This window comes from Gopherus evgoodei, chromosome 5, assembly GCF_007399415.2.
Source record: "Gopherus evgoodei ecotype Sinaloan lineage chromosome 5, rGopEvg1_v1.p, whole genome shotgun sequence".
In the NCBI taxonomy this organism is placed as follows: domain Eukaryota; kingdom Metazoa; phylum Chordata; order Testudines; family Testudinidae; genus Gopherus; species Gopherus evgoodei.
This window is the reverse complement of record NC_044326.1, coordinates 61,346,394-61,366,270: the sequence shown is the minus strand read 5'-3', so window position 1 is coordinate 61,366,270 and position 19,877 is coordinate 61,346,394. Positions and strand designations below refer to the sequence as shown.

The following is a 19,877-nucleotide window of genomic DNA, read 5'->3' as shown; positions in this document are numbered from 1 at the left end:
AATTTGAACTCCTTCCAGCCAAATGCACAATTAAAACTCCTTCCAGCCAAATGCACATTTGCAAATAAAGAAAACAAACATAAGCCTAACTCGCTTTATCTATCTAGTACTCACTATTTGGAATCTATAAGAACCTGTATCAAGGAGATTGGAGAGAAACCTGGTTGCACGTCTGGTCCCTCTGAGCCCCCAGAGTGAACAACAACCAAAACTAACAGCACAGCACAAAAACTTCCCTCCCTCAAGATTTGAAAGTATCTTGTCCTCTGATTGGTCCTCTGGTCAGGTGACAGCCAGGCTTACTGAACTTGTTAACCCTTTACAGTCAAAGAGATATAAAGTACTTCTGTACTATTAACTTTTCTTATCTGTTTATGACAACTCAGCATCCTGCTGCATTTCTAGATCCAGACAAAACAGCCATGCAGTATTACCGAAACTGTACTTCAACCAACCAAAACCTTCCCCAGAAACCTCTGACGTCTTTATGGTTCAGTGTGTGGTGGTAGTTTATCCCTATTTCTAAGGATTTTATTGTTAGAATATGTAAATAATCTCTTAACTGTGGACAAATTATTTGTTTTGATCTTTGTCAAGTTTTCCCTAATTTATTTATTTGTTGAGTGTTCAAGAAGACATAGAAGTTAGCCTTTTTCAGAGGCCACATTTTCACACATTTATATTTTAAATATATATATATAATGGCCCATATCATCAGTACAAATTAAGACATACAGGAGAGATGGTTTGTCAAATGGGCAGTCAGGTCAGTAACACAATTAAAATGAGTATCAGAGGGGCAGCCATGTTAGTCTGTATCCACAAAAACACATGGAGTCTGGTGGCACCTTAAAGACTAACAGATTAATTGGGCATAAGCTTTTGTGTGTAAAAAAAATCCACTTCTTCAGATGCATGGAACCATGCATCTAATTAAAACGAGATAGACCTGAAACGTCTACTTTCTTGGTTTATATGCTTAAAAATAACTGCCAGGATACATGTCTTAGAATTTCTTGCAAAAACAAAGGAGTCATAGTAAAATTGTTGGATAATTACCAATTTAGTTGCTTCCCTCATAGGGATAAAAGCTGTTGGAAACTTGGAATGGGTGATGGGATGGAACACTTGGGGCTTGTCTACACTGGCAATTAACAGCGCTGCAACTTTCTCGCTCAGGGGTGTGAAAAAATACCCCCCTGAGCGCAGCAAGTTGCAGCGCTGTAAAGCTGTGCCTGTCGTTGTCGTTGAGGTGGTTTTTTAAGAGCACTGTGAGCGTTCTCTCCCAGCACTGCGCTGCGACCACACAAGGCACGTTAAAGTGTTGCTGCTGCAGCAGTTTAGCATTGCCAGTGTAGACTAGCCCTTGATGATTACCTGCTCTGTTCATTTTCTCTGAAGCACTTGGCATTGGCCATTGTTGGAATTATTTACCCTGATTGTAACAAATACTCTGTATCAGTTTGAGGGTAACTGCACCTTTACTTCCCTCCCTCCCCACTCTGTCACCCACTATGGTCTGGTCCACTTCAGGAGTTCCCAGTTAGGTCTCGGATCTCCAACTATCACCTGGCTCTGGGTATGGTCCCTTGTCCCATTCCTTTCTGACGGGAGGTTTTAAGGCTGTAAAGCTCCCTGTCTTACACTGATATCCTCAGCAAGCCAATGTGCATAAAGACCAGTGCCTGTGTTTGCTTTCTCTCCAAGGGTTATGAACAGTGTAAGGTAGGGAGCTGCCTGGTGGTCTGTGAAAATGTAAAGGACCTTGAATCTGGTTGGGGAAGAACAGTTGCTCACCTTGACTCGGTGAGCAACTGTTCATGCTGTATGGGGATCAACTGTATAGGGATCAATACTCATTCCCCTCGCTGAGATAAGGTCGAATTTTACATCCTCATGCCTCAATCTCTGAGGAGGTGGAGCAGAGAAAACAATTTGGCTATGGGGGAGGTTTGAGGAATTTCCCTTGCCCACCCCTCACCCCCTGCTGTTAAAAGAATGGTTAAGATTTGCTTTCCAGGGAGCCAGCCCTGCCTTCTTTCTCACTTTTGTCCAAAGACTTGCTTCCTGGAATATTCCAAAGAGGGATGAAGAAACTTCATCCATCTTCAGGGCAGCCAGCATCTTGAGGTACAAAAAGGCACCACACACATTCCCTAGGAGACGGCTGGGAGGTGGATGTGGGAGCATCAGATATCAAGTTCACATCCAAAAACTTTGGTGTGATAAGGGTAAGAGAGGGTGATTGAGATCCCCTTACGGGCCTAAAGAGAGAAATTACACAGGAGAGTAGTCAAATTACTCTATGGAGTTTTGAATGATGTGTGCTGGATTGTAAGAATGTTTATTATATGAATACTTAAAATGGGAAATTATGAAAGGTAACAGAAGAAAATTCTACAAGAGTGCTCCTAGGATGTCGGTCGGAAACCCTAGGGACACCCATTTATTTCTAGGGAGACATGACAGATAATGTAACCACATGTAGTATATTTGGGGGGATGAATTGTGTTAAGTTATGTATCACTGTGGGCCAGAAATTGTATATATGATTGTACTCCACTCCACAGGGGAGGTTTACCATTGCTCCTTCAGGAACTAGAACAGAAGGAGGTGATTAAGGTGAAACACTGAGACTAAACAACTCTGAAGAGGTGCCACCCTCTGGAGTGTTTTTATATACTGGTTCCAGCTGGGTTTTCCAGAGACTAGGGTAAAAAGAAAAGTCTTTTGGTATAAAAGGATGAAAGTGAACTGACAAAGGATCTTTTTTTCTGATGGAACAAACAGACTGGAACTTCTTTCCAAGGAGGGCCACCAACCCTTGCAGAAGGGTTGGAAAGACTTTGGCCTACTAGGGCCCCATAAGACTAATGGGTGACCTCTGGTAAGCTTCTGGCGTGTGTATAGGAACTTCATTGTTTTTTATGTTTCTCTATAATGCTTTTACATTAGGAATAAAGGTGCTTGCTTAGAAAGAGCTGTGTGGTAACTTCTAGCTGCTGGGAATACATTCTTCATAGCCCTTGGAGAAAAAGGTGCTGACTGTTAGGCAGCTGGATTTCTTTGAACATCCACAGTATGAGGCAGGGAACTGTGCAACCTTAAAGTCCCTGGTCAGAATGGAGTGGGCCACGGGTCCCTACCCAGAGACAGGTGACAGTAGAGGACCTGAGACCTGACTGGTCATGCTTGAAATGGACCACAGAGGGAGGTGGGGATACAGATGCAGTTACCCTGAAACTGATACTTTGCACAGAGGGCTTTTTTATACAGCCATTGCACTGTTAGGGAGCATACACCCCTGGTCTGTTTCATGGAAATAATGTAATTTACACATCAATCAAATTAAAACTGAAAAAACGGGTTTAATTAAAACAGTCGGCATTATTTTGTAAAGGAGGGTATGTAATTAAACCAGCCTTAAGGGAACTCTGTTGTTCAGGTATCTCTGCTGTCACTATCAGGACACTTGTTTATGTATTTCAGTGTATAAAATGTGCCTACTACCATCAGCCTCTAGTCTCCAAGCATACATACCAAAATTTCAGGCTATACAATGCTACCCACAGGATCCCATTCTGCCCTGTGCCAGGGACAGGAGTAAAACTGTCTCTAGAGCCACTCTTGCAATTTTGCAGTTACATTAATGACAATCCAGCCAAAAAATGGGGCTAACATTTCATTCCTTTGACCTTTTAACTGCTATTACAATACATGTTCAGGTCCAATTTTCTTTATTTTGTACTATAATAATCATTTCAAAATGAAAAACTGAAATATTACACTCCAAAAATGTCAAAGCAAGATGTTTTGACATTGTCAGAACTTGTTTAATACATTTTCCCCTCCAGAATAATATTTCAGTGAAATCAACATGATTTTCTGGAGCATTTCAGTTGTGCTGGAACTGCATTTTTTAACAGAAAATGGTTCCGTCCAAGTTTTCAGACTAGCTTATTGACTGAGCCATGTGTGTCATAGTTTTGGCCATACCTTACAAGTGTCCTCATACAAAATAGAAAGAGTGAACAATTAACTTCTTCTAAAGAGAGATTTCCCCTCTCTCTTTTCTTCTTTTGGTAGGTTATTCTAAGCAGTTCGAAACACATAGAAAAATCCTATCTATACAAATTTCTGCATCCATGGCTTGGCACAGGACTTCTGACAAGGTATAGTAATATACAAATAGAGTCATGTCCCTTTAAAGTTATGCAATGTTTAATTTTAAGTTATAATGTATATGGACCACCTCAAGACTATAATGTTACATTTTATTTGCAAATAAGCAGAATGATAACTTAGTTATGGTATAAATATTCGAATAAAAAGTACAGATGCCCAAAGAGCCATGTATGTCCTGTAGTGTTTTAAAATGGGGTGTCTCTGCCACTATCAGGAGCCCAGAAAAAACAGCAGTGCTTGAAAAGGTCATGTGATGTGAAGAATATGAATGGGACTTTAGAGCAAATGATGTAGCAAGACCATGCACAGAGCTCAAGTTTTCATAATAGACTCATAGATTCATAGACTCTAGGACTGGAAGGGACCTCGAGAGGTCATCGAGTCCAGTCCCCTGCCCTCATGGCAGGACCAAATACTGTCTAGACCATCCCTGATAGACATTTATCTAACCTACTCTTAAATATCTCCAGCGATGGAGATTCCACAACTTCCCTAGGCAATCTATTCCAGTGTTTAACTACCCTGACAGTTAGGAACTTTTTCCTAATGTCCAACCTAAATCTCCCTTGCTGCAGTTTAAGCCCATTGCTTCTTGTTCTATCATTGGAGGCTAAGGTGAACAAGTTTTCTCCCTCCTCCTGATGACACCCTTTTAGATACCTGAAATCTGCTATCATGTCCCCTCTCAGTCTTCTCTTTTCCAAACTAAACAAACCCAATTCCTTCAGCCTTCCTTCATAGGTCATGTTCTCAAGACCTTTAATCATTCTTGTTGCTCTTCTCTGGACCCTCTCCAATTTCTCCACATCTTTCTTGAAATGTGGTGCCCAGAGCTGGACACAATACTCCAGTTGAGGCCTAACCAGCGCAGAGTAAAGTGGAAGAATGACTTCTCGTGTCTTGTTTACAACACACCTGTTAATGCATCCCAGAATCATGTTTGCTTTTTTTGCAACAGTATCACGCTGTTGACTCATATTAAGCTTGTGGTCCACTATGACCCCTAGATCTCTTTCTGCCATACTCCTTCCTAGACAGTCTCTTCCCATTCTGTATGTGTGAAACTGATTGTTCCTTCCTAAGTGGAGCACTTTGCATTTATCTTTATTGAACTTCATCCTGTTTACCTCAGACCATTTCTCCAACTTGTCCAGATCATTTTGAATTTTGACCCTGTCCTCCAAAGCAGTTGCAATCCCTCCCAGTTTGGTATCGTCCGCAAACTTAATAAGCGTACTTTCTATGCCAACATCTAAATCGTTGATGAAGATATTGAACAGAACTGGTCCCAAAACAGACCCCTGCGGAACCCCACTTGTTATACCTTTCCAGCAGGATTGGGAGCCATAATTGATAGAAACAACTTTCAATTCTTCAACAAAAGAATATCAGTCAATTATAGTCCAGCAAAATCAATTAGTAACTCCACACAAATGACACAAGTACTCTTAGTGATCTAGCTCCCAGCTGTGCTCAGACTCACCTTCATGAACTTCAGTGGGAGCCATGTGCCCTCTGTTTGCACCCCTCAAGACAGAGCTGCCAGGCCAAACCTAAGCCATGCTGCACCCCCATGATTGGGTCACACTGCCACTCATTGAAATTTTATTTTTATTAGTTGCCTGTTTTTCTGCTAAATGTAACCTAAAAAAGTGTACGCGTAGACACCATGCTAAGTTAAAGTGACAGTAATTCAGTTGTGCATACCATGCAAAGAACTTCTTGGGACACCCCTGCTGGTTACTGCCTTAGATTCATATTTCAAACTGACACAGCCGAACTAACTCTCCTAGCTCTAAACCTCAAGATCTATGATACTGAAAACCCCTAGAAAGATTCTCAACATTTTTAAAAATATTTTATCAGAGCTAATTCATGCCAAGAATGAGTGTGGACTATACCCCTTGTTTACTGCTAATTGATCAGAAGAGTTGTGCAGTATAAGGTGTAATACATACTACCTCCTGGAAAGTGCTGTTTCATAAATTGGTTTATCCTCTTATGCTCATGAGCCAAATTCCCTTATTTCCATTGAAATAAGTGAGGTCAAAGTCAACACTATATGTGGTATGATTTCTCAATATGGCTACATACATGAACAATATTAATCAGCAAAAACTCCCATGGTATTTGAAAGTAAATGTTTGTAAGTGGCATTGTTAACTGACTATATTTTGGTAAAGCTCACGTGTCATTTCAAAACAAAAAAAATCAAAGTATTTCATCCTGAGAGTGTCAAAATGGAACATATCAGTTATGTCAGAACTTTTCTCCCCGGTTTTATTTTGAAACAAAATTCTGGTGAAATGCACCCAGTTTTGCAAATTGTTTCAGTTTTGACAAATTGCAGATTCCGACAGAATATGGTTCTGTCAAAACTTCTTGATTTAGGACCCTTTAGCACAGGAGTAGGCAAACTTTTTGGCCCGAGGACCACATCAGAGTTATGCAACTGTATGAAGGGCCGGGTAGGGAAGGCTGTACCTCCCCAAACTGCCTGGCCCCTGCCCCCTATCCGCTCCCTCTCACTTCCCACCCCCTGACTGCCCCCCTCAGAATCCCCAACCCATCCTCCTGCTCCTTGCCCCCTAACCGCTGCCTATCAGGGCCCCTGCCCTCTATCCAACCCCCCTGTCCCCTGAATGCCCTGATCCCTAGCCACACCCCCGCCCCCTGACAGCCCCCCCGAGACTCCCAACCCCTATTGCCCTCTGCTCCTCGTCCCTGATCACCCCCTCATGGGACCCCCCATCCCTAACTGCCCCTCGGGATCCCATCCCCTTATCCAACCCCCCCTGCTCCCTGCCCTCCTGACCCCTATCCACATCCCCCCCAGGACTCCTGCCCTCAACCCTCTCTGTTCCCCATCCCCTGACCGCCCCCCCCCAGAACCTCCACTCCATCCAGCCACCCCCTTCTCCCTGACTGTCCCTCAGGACCCTCTGCTCCCTTACCAAACCCCCCTACTCCCCGCCCCCTTACCAGCAGCAGGAGCTCGCAGCTGCGACACCTGGCCAGAGCCAGCTGCGCTCCTCTTGCTGCCCAGTGGGAGCGGTAGGCCAGAGAGCAGCCTGGCTGCGGGGGAGGGGCCGGGAGCTAGGCTTCCCGGCTGGGAGCTCAGGGGCTGGGCAGGACAGTCCAGCGGGCCGTAGCTTGCCCATGTCTGCTTTAGCAGAATCCTGGCTGCTTGGAAATGAGTTCTTTGCCATAGGATAAGAGCTCTTTTCCCTGTCCAGAGCTTCTTTGAGAGCCCATTACTCACCAAAATCCAAGTTAATGAATAGTTTATGGTAACTCTCTGTGAAAGAGTTCTCACCACTAGAGCGCCTCCTTATGGCCAGGCATGGAATACAGGCTCTCTTCCCCCATCTAGCACCCCCTCGCTGATGGCCGCTCTGGTCCTCCAGTGATCCATCTCTTCCTGTGATTTGACATCCCCCCCATCCATCTAGGTCACAATTTAAGACCACCCCATCCCATGTAACAAAGTCCCACACATAAACCCAGTGCCCTCAGAAGAAGGCATTCAGACCCACCTTTTGGACCCTGTTATCCTCACACCTTTCTCTCAGGGCTCTGTAATCCTTGTCCCCTTCCTGGACTCATGTCCATTATCTTTGGCCCCAGCAGAGGATATAGACACAGGGGGAGCTGATTTAAACACATGCCTGCTGTGATGGCTTCACTGTTCTGGCAGCAAACAAGAAATTGAAACTGAAGTGAGGCTCAGCACTGGGAAGGACAAGTGCAGAGCACCCAAATATTTAAAGGAACAGGACATTGCAGTGCCGCCTTCTACAGTTGCTGGTAGCGGAAACCAGGCCCTCCCAGTACACTAGGGTTCTATCCCAGGGATCATATAACCAGTCACCAAGGTCTGCTCCTTCTAGACTACTTGCTTCTGCTTCCCTAGGCTTCTTGTTACCATGACTGTTCTTAGGCCTTCTCCCAGCCAGCCTTTCTCCCTTTTTTACCACTGGAGCCTGCTCCACTCCCAGTGGTTGCTCCATCTCTCTTGGCTGCTTGCCAGCCTTCTCCCTTGATGCAAAGATCTCAGGGCTAACTTTCCCCCCTGGTTTCTCCCTCACAAGCTGTGTATTCCTAGAGAATGACTACAGACTTTCTCCCAGCAGTCACCTTCTGCTTTAAACTTCTTACTTTATATTAAGCACTCACCCCGCCCTATCTGGGCTTCTTCATCAGTTAAACGTGGCCCAATCTCTAAGTATAGCCAGATAGAATGGTTGGCCTCTCAGGCCCAGGTTAATCCTTTCTGAGTCTGTGTGGGGTCCATACCCCATCACACTTCCCAAGTGTCATTAGAGGGATTTTGAGTGCAAATGAAGCTCTTCTATGAGAGCACTCTCTCTCCCACCACACCCTTTCACCAATAGAGAGAGTGGAGAGCTCTTTGCTCTCTGGAGTTTTTGTCCATAGAGCTTAGATTAGGAAGAGTGTGGCTTGCTCAATACGTTGCTGGGACATGGAACAGTCTATCAAAGAGAACACAATAATGTGAAAGCGTGTAAGGCTGATGTTTCTGAGAACTCATACCCATTTGCCTCATTGTTTCTTTGAGTTCCTCCATCCATCTGTCTCCATCAGTTCTCTCATATCTTATATGTAGATTGTAAGATCCTTGGGGCAGGGACCATATTTTTGTTCTGCCTTTGTACAGTATCTAGAACAATGATCTATGACTAGGGCTCCTTGGTACTAAGATAATATTGCTAGTAATAATAATAGTCACAGGGCAGTGGTGCTGGAACACTTTTTTAATAGTGGGGGTGCTGAAAGCCAGTTACTTTACCTCTGTCTGTCCCCTTTCCCCCCCAGAGCTGGGACCGGGAGCAGAGTTGTGTCTCTTAGAGCGGAGGATCCAGACAAGGGTAAGGGAGCCAAGGCTGGGGACACAGCTGGGGGCGGACATGGGGCCAGCAGCAGAGGAGCCCTGGGCATGGAGCCGGGAGCCTGCATGCGGGGCTGGGAGCAAAGCCCCAGGAATGGGGCCGGCAGCCAGACCCCACGTGGAGGACCAGAACCCCGCATGTAGGGCTGGGAGCAGAGCTCTGCGTAAAACCTGGGGGTGCTGCAGCACCCCCTGCACCTCTAGTTCTCAGGCCTATGTCAGAGGGTCCATTTCTTTTGATCGTATCAGGTGAGCATACAAACACTTAACAGACACTATATATTCCTCAACAAATATACAGCTTCAATTCATATACATAATAATAATCACTTATCTCTTATGTGTCAATTTTCAAGTGCCTTTACAAAGGAGGATACATTTTATTATCCTCATTTTACAGACTAGGAAACTGAGATATAGAGAGACGATGTGACTTTCCCAAGGTCATTGAGCAGATCAGTGGCCACCCCCAGAACAGACTCCATTGCTCCTGTCTCCTTGCCCAAAGTGCTGAATAACGCTGCTTACCTTCAGGTTTGCAGAGTGACTTAGGTTCAGAGCAGGTAGCAACAAACAGGCAGCTCATTCTCAACCTCTGATGCCCAAATTCAGGACAACAGTGCACATGTTGCACACTTTGCTGCATGCAGAGGAATCCTCTCCAAGCCTTTGGAGCTGCAGAGCAGCTCTTTAGCTAATATGGTAGCATAATTATTAATAAGGCTCTGTGTACTTTGCAGCCAACTAGTCCTACCTTCTGAACAAGGTGTCTGAATTCAGTCAGATGCTGGTGCCATGCCCTGAACAGCTTTCAGTATCTACACTTCAAACCGTAGGTGTAAACTCTAGCTTGAGGAGACATACTAATGCTATTTCAAGTGTAGCCGCAGTGTTTCTGAGTGATGGGAGGGGTTAGCTGCACCAAGAATGTAACCATCCAAGATGTTAGGTACATACCCGGGGTGGCTAGTGTAGCCTGTGGAGCTAGCTTTAGCATTTTATTTTACTCAGTTACACAAAGGAATCTACAGGCCTGTATCCTGTAAGACATTAGTTAAACAGTTAGCATAAGGCTTTGAGGCCTGTGAACTCTGGCACAGATCACCCTCCGTTTTGGGCAACCGGGAAAGGTGTGTTTAAAGGGGAAGTTTGTACTAGGTAACCACAAGGACATTGAATTGATACTAGGTTTTGATATTTTAGGATAAAATGTTGGCAAATGTTTAACTACGAAGTTGAAATAATTACTATCCTAACCTACAGGATAAAGATACCCCAACATTATTAGGGTAAGGAAGTTAAATATGGACAAGGGAGGCTGGGTATTTGAATGAATATTTGTGACCGCCCCTAGGCTCTATAAGAGGCCAGACCACCAAGTAAGAGGGAGATCTGGACCATCGGACAAGTTTGGCATGCCAGGGACAGGGCTGGACCTTTGTCACTTACCACCAAATTCCCAAGGAAGGTTGTAAATATATGAACATATAGGTGAAGAATGGGTGCAAGATATCACCTTAAGTCTTTATGTGGTTTGGAGCTTTTCTGTCTTTACTAATTGTGCTAATAAAAGTTTTGTTCTGCCCTTAGTGTGAGTGTCTCCATTGTGCATACTGGGATTCCCAACCATATATTGAACTTTGCTGCTTATATTGAATAACCTTGATTCTATTGTGCCTGATTCTGGGACCAGAACCCTACAGTCACTCAGCTGTTTAAATCAGAAATAATTGGAAATCAATAATAATAACCACTAAAGAATCAGGCAACACTAGCCACTTGCACTGCCATGGCTATGTTATTTTTATTGTGGTAGCTCGATCACAGTTAGTGTGGGGATATCTCCTTGAGCTGGAATTCACATGTCCAGCTCAAAGTGTAGCATACCCTACATGGACAAGATGGACAAGGGAAAGGGATATCACACACACTGTCATGTTAGTTTCCTATTTTTGGGTGTGTGTGTGTTGGGGGGGGGATGGTGGTGGTGGTTAATGATATATGTGCTAAATGGGAAGATAAGAGAAGGGAGAAAGGTGAGGGGAAGAGGGAAAGAAGTAACATGAGAGGCAGATGTGGCATGAAATTGAAGTAAAGAGCCCGTGAGAGGAGGAGGAGATGATTAGAGCAAACAGCCAGTCAGCACAGGTCAGAGAAAGTCCTGTCAAAGCTGTGGAAAATATTATCAGTGTTATGGATGCCTGTTTAAATTGCTTTTGCAGGTGCTCTGCTGGATTCATTCTCTGGTTGGTTCCATCTTGCAGTATCTTTCTCAGAGGATGTGGTTGGAGGGAGGGGAGACACCATTAGTCCTGGTGAACCCAAAATTAGGGAGGTGTCTCTTACATAATTCTACATCTGGAGAGGACAGGGTGAGGGAGGAGCCTGGATGGGCCACATTTTCGCCCCCTCTATCCTACTGTGCATAGAATCAGAGAAATGTAGGGCTCAAAGCAATCTCAAGAGGTCCTCTAGCCCTTCTTCCTACACTGAGGGAGGATTAAGTATATCTAGGGACTGTCCCTGACAAGCATTCATCTACTGTATTCTTAAAAACCTCCAGTGATGGGGATTCAACAACCTCCCTAGGTAACCTATTCCCTACTTAACTATCCTTATAGCTAGAACGCTTTTTGCTAATATCCAATCTAAATCTCCTTTTCTGCAAACTAAGTTGATTACTTCTTGTCTGACACTTGGCAGATATGGAGGAAACTTGATCACTGTCCTTATTATAACAATCTATTACATATTTGAATAGTGTTATGAAGACCTCCCTCAACCTTCTCTTTTCTAGTCCAAACATGGCCAGTTCTTTCAACCTTTCTGCATAGATCATGCTTCTAAATATTTTATCAGTTTTGTTGCTCTTCTCTGGACTCTCTACAATTTGTCCACATTTTTCCTAATGTGTAGTGCCCAAAACTGGACACAGTGCTTCAGCTGAGGCCTCACTAATGCCAAGTAGAGCAGAACAATTATTTCCTATGTCTTACATATGACACTTGTTAATAAATCCCAGAATGACACTTGCTTCTTTTGTGGCAGTATTTGCTTACACTGCGTTTGCAAGCCCCTGTCTAACATGTATCTGCCATTTCAGATATTTTCTAATTATTTTGATGATTTTGTTCATTTTTTTTTTTTGCTGTTTTAGAAACTTGGAATGAACTAACTCTGTGGCTGGATCACATAGGATGAGAATGATCTCATAGCAATGCTGTATTTCTGATTTCCATGATAGAAAAGGGAGGGTCAGGTTCAAGGAAATGCTCTGTTTGGGGTCACTTACAAATTGGAAGGAAGTTTAGGGGGTTCTGGGAGTTTTGCTAAAAACAAAAATGTTCTGTACTGAGACACCGCCTAGGTCTACTATTAAGATTGCAAAATGAGCAGATAGGCTGCTGAGTAGCTAAATGGAGAAGTCCTACTGGCTCCTTTGGCCAGCCTGCTGTTATGATCAGACGCAATCAAGCACATCCATACCTCAAACTCAAGCAAGGAGGGGACAGAAGAAGTATAATTAGACACTCTAGCAAACAGGGCAGTGGAGTAGACCTGGTCCACCCCAGAGTGAACTGGATGGCTTGGGAGCCTGGGATCAGGTCTCCCAAAAGAGTTCCATGGGAAGAGGGAAAACTGTTTGGACTCACTGCAATGGAAACAGCTACTTGTGTGCTGATTCTTTCTGCAGAGAGGGCTGTTTGGGGCACCCTGCTACCTGCACGGGGTAGGGACTACAGAAGCATATACTTGCCCAGCATCTGTCCTATCACCTTAACAGCTCTATGAGAGATGAATCCTCTTCTCTGAGTAATGATTGATAGATGATACTGATGCCAAAAACCAGACCCATATTAGGCTATAACTATCCCTAACCCTCACTGTTCTACGCAGTGGAAAAATGAGGGCAGCCACCATTTATGATTATCAGTGAAGATGGGCTTAGCCAGGCTGGGATGCCAAATATTTAACAAAGGGCTTTTTATTTACTCTTCTCCTCACCCACTTCCACCCCAACTGCCTTCTCAGTCTGCCCTTGCCTTAATGTAACTTTGTTCACAGTATTTGTCTTGCAGCAGTTAGCACCAAGCTGTTAGTAGCACTGTATGATTAGAAGAGTTTTGTAGCAAAATGTACGTCCACTTTGCCCTTTATAATGAGTGGTGCTGGCTGCAACTACTGACATTAATCTATGTATGAAAAATGTTACAAATCGTTAGAGCTAGTCATCAGTGTCATTAATGAAGATGGGCTGACAGAGAGACTACATTGGCCATTGACAACCTTCTAAAATATTAACTTTAAGAATCTATCTACAAATTGTAACTACTCAAGAGTTTCATTATTTCCTTTTTGATGAGTTGTTTATACTTAATTTCCAATGCTTTATTTTGTAGCACTGGAGATAAGTGGCGTTCCAGAAGGAAAATGATAACTCCCACGTTCCACTTCACAATCTTAGCTGATTTCCTAGAAGTTATGAATGAACAAGCCAATATTTTGGTTGATAAACTTGAAAAGCACATTGACAAAGAGCCCTTTGATTGCTTTCTAGACATCACGCTCTGTGCCCTGGATATAATCTGTGGTAAGTCCTGGTGATGATTCAGCAGTTGCTATAAACCTGCTGCAAATGATAAGGAGACTTAAAAGTAGCACAGTTACAATGCTGCAATTTAATTAGTTGAGATAACTGACAAAAAGGCCCTTCCTGTCTTGTAACAATACTTCTGTATTATCTACGCTGAAGACATCTTTTCTATTTAAATGATTTTTGCATCTGTTTGAACAATCAAATATTGTGTTATGAGAATCCTTTGTCCATGGGGTAAAACAGGGATATGGAATGTAAACTGAGGGAGAATGAAAGGAATAGGGGTAACAGGGCTAGACTCACAAAGAGAGTACACATTCTAAAAAATCAGAAATGCCATGAGATGAGGATGTAAATGGCTGCAATGCTTTCATGCAACAAGTGGCGATATATTGTCAATGAATTTGACTTTTCACCCAGTTAACTTTAGTAAATTTCTCTTTTCCTCTTTTTCTAGAAACTGCGATGGGCAAGAATGTGGGTGCACAGAACAATAGGGATTCTGAATATGTCTGGGCTGTTTATAAGTGAGTGTAGACCTTCACAAGACCTTCTGTGCCACCTAAGTCCTCCCTTGCTTATCTGTGGGGATGAGGGAGGCTGTATATGGAGGTAGAGTGTCAGGACGATGGTAGAATCTATGTAAGCTGTCCATGCACAGATGAGACGTCTATAACGGCAGCACAAGGCCAGCTGCTCCAACCTGTGAACAGGTTTCAGTTGCAGTTCAGCCTCTCCATGGCTAATGTTGGCTGGAATAGTCACCATGGCTCTTTTGAGCTTTCTCTGGAGGGTGGCACACTGAATCCACATAGCACATTGGGCCCAATTCACTGTTGGTTTGCACCTTGTACAACCATTCCCACTGGTGCAAAGTGGGAGTGAAATGCTATCTGAATAGAATGGTAATGTTTGAAGCTATGTTGTATGGCCTAAACCCCTCATAGAGCAAAGCTAATACTTCTGTTCCATAATTTCTATTTAGTCACAATTGTGTGAATGTGACACTGAAAAATTGTTCTAGCAGAATTTCTTTCCATAGTTTGAGCATAAGCTTTTGTGGGCTACAGCCCACTTCATCGGATGCATGCAATGGAAAATACGGTAGGAAGATATATATATAAAGAAGGATTCTGTGGACTCCTCTCAAAGGTCAAAACAACAGACTGACTTCTACATAGAGTGCTTCTGCTGACGTGCATGGGCTGAAATTGTGGAAAAGCAGCATCACTTGCCCCATAACCTCAGCCGTGCAGAACACAGTGCCATCCACAGCCTCAGATACAACTCTGACATCAAAATAAAAAAGGCTGACAAAGGAGGGGCTGTCGTCATCATGAATAGGTCGGACTATGAACAAGAGGCTGCTAGGCAGCTCTCCAACACCATGTTCTACAAGCCATTACCCTCTGATTCCACTGAGGGTTACCAAAAGAAACTGCACCATCTGCTCAAGAAACTTCCTGAAAAAGCACAAGAGCAAATCCGCACAGACACACCCCTAGAACCTCAAGTAAGGGTATTAAATCTGCTACCCAAGATCCATAAACCTGGAAATCCTGGATGCCCCATCATCTGAGGCATTGGCACCCTGACAGCAGGATTGTCTGGCTATGTAGACTCTTTCCTCGGGCCTTATGCTACCAGCACTCCTAGCTATCTTCGAGACACCACTGACTTCCTGGGGAAAGTACAATCCATTGGTGATGTTCCAGAAAACACCATCATGGCCACTATGGATGTAGAAGCCCTCTACACCAAGATTCCACACATAGATGGACTACAAGCCACCAGGAACAGTATCCCCAATAATGTCACATCAAACCTGGTGGCAGAACTTTGTGACTTTTTCCTCACCCATAACTATTTCACATTTCGGGACAACATATACCTTCAAATCAGCGGCACTGCTGTGGGTACCCGGATGGCACTACAGTATGCCAACATTTTTATGGCTGACTTAGAACAACGCTTCCTCAGCTCTCGTCCCCTAATGCCCCTGCTCCACTTGCACTGCATTGATGACATCTTCATCATCTGAATCCATGGAAAAGAAGCCCTTGAGGAATTCCACACGATTTCAACAATTTCCACCGCACCATCAACCTTAGCCTGGACCAGTCCACACAAGAGATCCATTTCTTGGACACTACAGTGAAAATAAGAGATGGTCACATAAACACCACCCTATACTGGAAACCTACTGACCACTATACCTACCTGCATGCCTTCAGTTTTCATCCAGACCACACCACACGATCCATTGTCTACAGCCAAGCTCTACGATACAATTGCATTTGCTCCAACCACTCAGACAGAGACAAACACTTACAAGATCTCTATCCAGCATTCTTACAACTACAATACCCACCTGCTGAAGTGAAGAAACAGATTGACAGAGCCAGAAGAGTACCCAGAAGTCACCTACTAGAGTACAAAGAAAGTAACAGAATGCCACTAGCAATCACCTTCAGCCCCCAATTAAAACCTCTCCCAGTGCGTCATCAAGGATCTGCAACTTATCCTGAAGGACGATCCATCACTCTCACAGATCTTGGGAGACAGGCCAGTCCTTGCTTACAGACGGCCCCCCAACATGAAGCAAATTATCACCGGCAACCACACACCACACAACAAAAACTCTACCCCGGGAACCTAGCCTTGCAACAAAGCCCGTTGCTAACTCTGTCCACATATCTATTCAGGGGACACCATCATAGGACCTAATCACATCAGCCACACTATCAGAGGCTCGTTCACGTGCACGTCTACGAATGTGATGATATATTCCATCATGTGCCAGCAATGTCCCTCTGCCATATACATTGGCCAAACCGGACAGTCTCTACGTAAAAGAATAAATGGACACAAATCAGACGTCAAGAATTATGACATTCAAAAACCAGTCAGAGAACACTTCAATCTCCCTGGTCACTCAATTACAGACCTAAAAGTCGCAATATTACAACAAAAAAAAACTTCAAAAACAGACTCCAATGAGAAACTGCTGAATTGGAATTAATTTGCAAAATGGACACCATTAAATTGGCTTAAATAAAGACTGGGAGGGGATGGGTCACTACACAATGTAAAACTATTTTTCCATGTTTATTTTCCCTCCCACACACACTGTTCCTCACAACTTCTTGTCAACTGTTGGAAATGGGCCATTTTGATTACCACTACAAAAAGTTTTTTTCTCTCCTGCTGGTAATAGCTCACCTTAACTGATCACTGTCATTAGAGTGTGTATGGTAACACCCATTGTTTCATGTTCTCTGTGTGTATATATATATACACTACTGTATTTTCCTACTGTATTTTCCATTGCATGCATCCGATGAAGTAGGCTGTAGCCCATGAAAGCTTAAATAAATTTGTTAGTCTCTAAGGTGCCACAAGTACTCCTGTTCTTTTTGCGGATACAGACTAACACGGCTGCTACTCTGAAACCTTGCCATCTGATAAACAAACTATGGAATTGCTTATGCATCTGAATTGTGGAGAGGTTGAAATCAGAGGCAAGGTCATGTAAATTGTTAGATTTAATTAAAACCCCCCTCAACCTTTTGTTCTCAGTATACCCACTGACATCTGAGTTACTGCAGAAACATACCTGTGTGAGAGAAAATGGGGGCACATGTTCCTTTTTCATAGTGACAAACTTCTTTGATTAATTCTGATTTTTAGACAGGAATAGATTTCATTTGTGTGGCAGAGGGCAATGCCAGTGCTTCCCCTTGTGGCACAGGGAGGTCCTGCAGGCACACTTCCCTCAGTTCCATCTACAGGAGTTCAGAAGAAACTCACTTGCCTCCAGTGTCTTTAAACATTTCCTCTTCACGTGGGCTCAGATTTATTTAGTTTACATAGCTTCCGCAAAAGCTATGGGGCCTGAACAGCTCTCTCTTGTGGCTGAGGTTTTCTATCAAGCTGCTCCCTTTGGGGCACATGAGGCCCACAGCGCCCCTTATTGGTCTGAAGAAATATGGACAGCCCAGCTGTTGCTTTCAACCAGCTTCTCCTTCACCTAGTCCCTTTCTCCAGTTAATCCCCAGGCTCCAAGGGTTCAGCAGGTCACCTTGTCCTGCTGGTGTCTCCCTCTTCTGAGGGAGGAGGCAGCGGCATAGATACAGTCAATTTCCCTGAGCTGGTTCTGGATGGTTAGGAGAGAGAACCCTTGCCCCACCTTCTTTGCAAGGCTCCTGGTTCTGGCTCCTGGAAGGAACAGAAGCACAGGTTTTCCTCACATACAGACTATTCTCCTTGAACCACTTCCTCTCTCCCTATATCTGCCTTATGTCACTCTCCTAGACTTTTGGGTATCAAACCTTAAAAGGGCCCCACTATGGAATGGGGTGGAATGATCCTTAGGCCCTATGACCCTTCAGGGGACAAACCGCTCCTGCCACAACCTGATAGAAGAATTTCTGTCCATACAAACAGGAAAAATAAGATAGATGATACTGAGCATTGTAATTAATAATAAAAAGTGGATTGATGGCATCCCTGAGGACTAGACAAAATTATTGTGTCTGCAACATCAGATGGTACTTACATCATTGTGTTCAGGACCAGGAAATTTAGACACTGTTAGGCTCTTGTGGATGTGTTGGGGATGTTTTTCAGAAATAACTATAATTTAATGTTTATTTTTGTTACCCTAGGATGAGTGACGTCCTTCATCAGAGACAGAGGTGTCCTTGGCTTTGGCCTGACTTTATGTACTGTATGTTCCAAGAAGGAAGGGAACATAATAGAAGTCTCAAGATTCTTCACAGTTTTACTGACAATGTAACCTATTATTCCTTTTTATATTGTGTCCCAGTCAATGTAGTAAATTAAAGAGATTTCAGATTGTGCATTTGGTGGCTGGGCATTCAACCATTGGAAACATCACCTTTTCTGAGAGATGTGTCTGGGAGAGGAAAACAGAATATTTATGATATTCAGGCCATAAAGGAATGCCCTGAAGGGAAAGATGCAATAACTTAGAATCTATTGGTTTCAGCTAATGGGTGACCCTTACATGGGAATAGTATAATCATTTATACTAGTATACTTTAGTTGGAGGAGGAGGCGAAGCTATAGAAAATTATCTTAATTCTCTTAACATACAGTGTACTGAACATCTTAGAATAATCTAGCACTTCACCATTAGTCTTGTAACAGCTGTAAAAATCATAGCTGTTGCAAATGTCAAGACTCTTTATTATTCCATGCTTTAAATAAAGAGTTTAAAAACTGCCCTATCTTTATTTTTAAATCTGTTTTAATCAAGCAATACAAACTAATTAATACCTAAAGACCAGATTCTGCAGTGACAGGAAGTTGAGTTAATGGAAGCTGTGCACCCATATCTGAGACCAGAATTTGCCCTTTAAAGAAGAATGTTCAGTCACAGGGCCTGATTTTCCTCTCATTTAGAGCCAGGCCCTGTGCACATTGTCTTCAGTGGTGCAGAAATCAGCCCTTAAATCACTGTAGCTCCATGGCATTCAATGAAGATACACCAGTGAAAAGGCCAGGAGAATTAGGTACCACATCTGAATGGGATTCTTCATCCCTTTGGTGCTGATTTGCATTCTGTGCAATGTCACGTTACTATACAGTATTGTGATGTTGCCTGCTAAGGCAGCAGCACTGTGCTGAGGCTCAGAAATGAAGAACAATCAAAGCAAGGAGTCAACAAAGTGTTCCTGTCTATAGCATTAGGTTCATACTCATAAGTAGCCTGTTTGTGAAAAAGCAGGACATAAAACCTCAGAATATATATGATTCACTGCATGGATGAGTGCAAACTCAGCATGCAATAGGAAACAAGTACTTGGGGGATGGGATAGATCCCTTTCTACCACCAACCAATGCATAGTACAGAGCAGGGGTGGGCAAACTTTTTGGGCCGAGGGCCACATCTGGGTGGGAAAATTGTATGCAGGGCTGAGACAGATGTGCAGTGTGCAGGAAGGGGTTCGGGGCAAGGGATTGGGGCAGAGGAGGGGTGTGGAGTGCATGAGGGGGCTCAGGGAAGAGGGTTGGGGTGCAGGAAGGGTGTGGAGTGCAGGAGGGGGCTCAGGGCAGGATGCAGGAGGGATGTGGACTGCGGGAGGGGGCTCAGGTCAAGGGTTGGGGTGCAGGAGGGATGCGGGGTGTAGCAGGGGGTTCAGGACAGGACGCTGGGGTGCA

At 43.8% G+C, this 19,877-nt stretch overlaps 1 pseudogene; it reads left to right on the top strand.

Moving 5' to 3' along the window:
• The window catches only part of LOC115652669, a 32,033-nt pseudogene that overhangs the window by 2,150 nt on the left and 10,006 nt on the right, over positions 1 to 19,877 (top strand).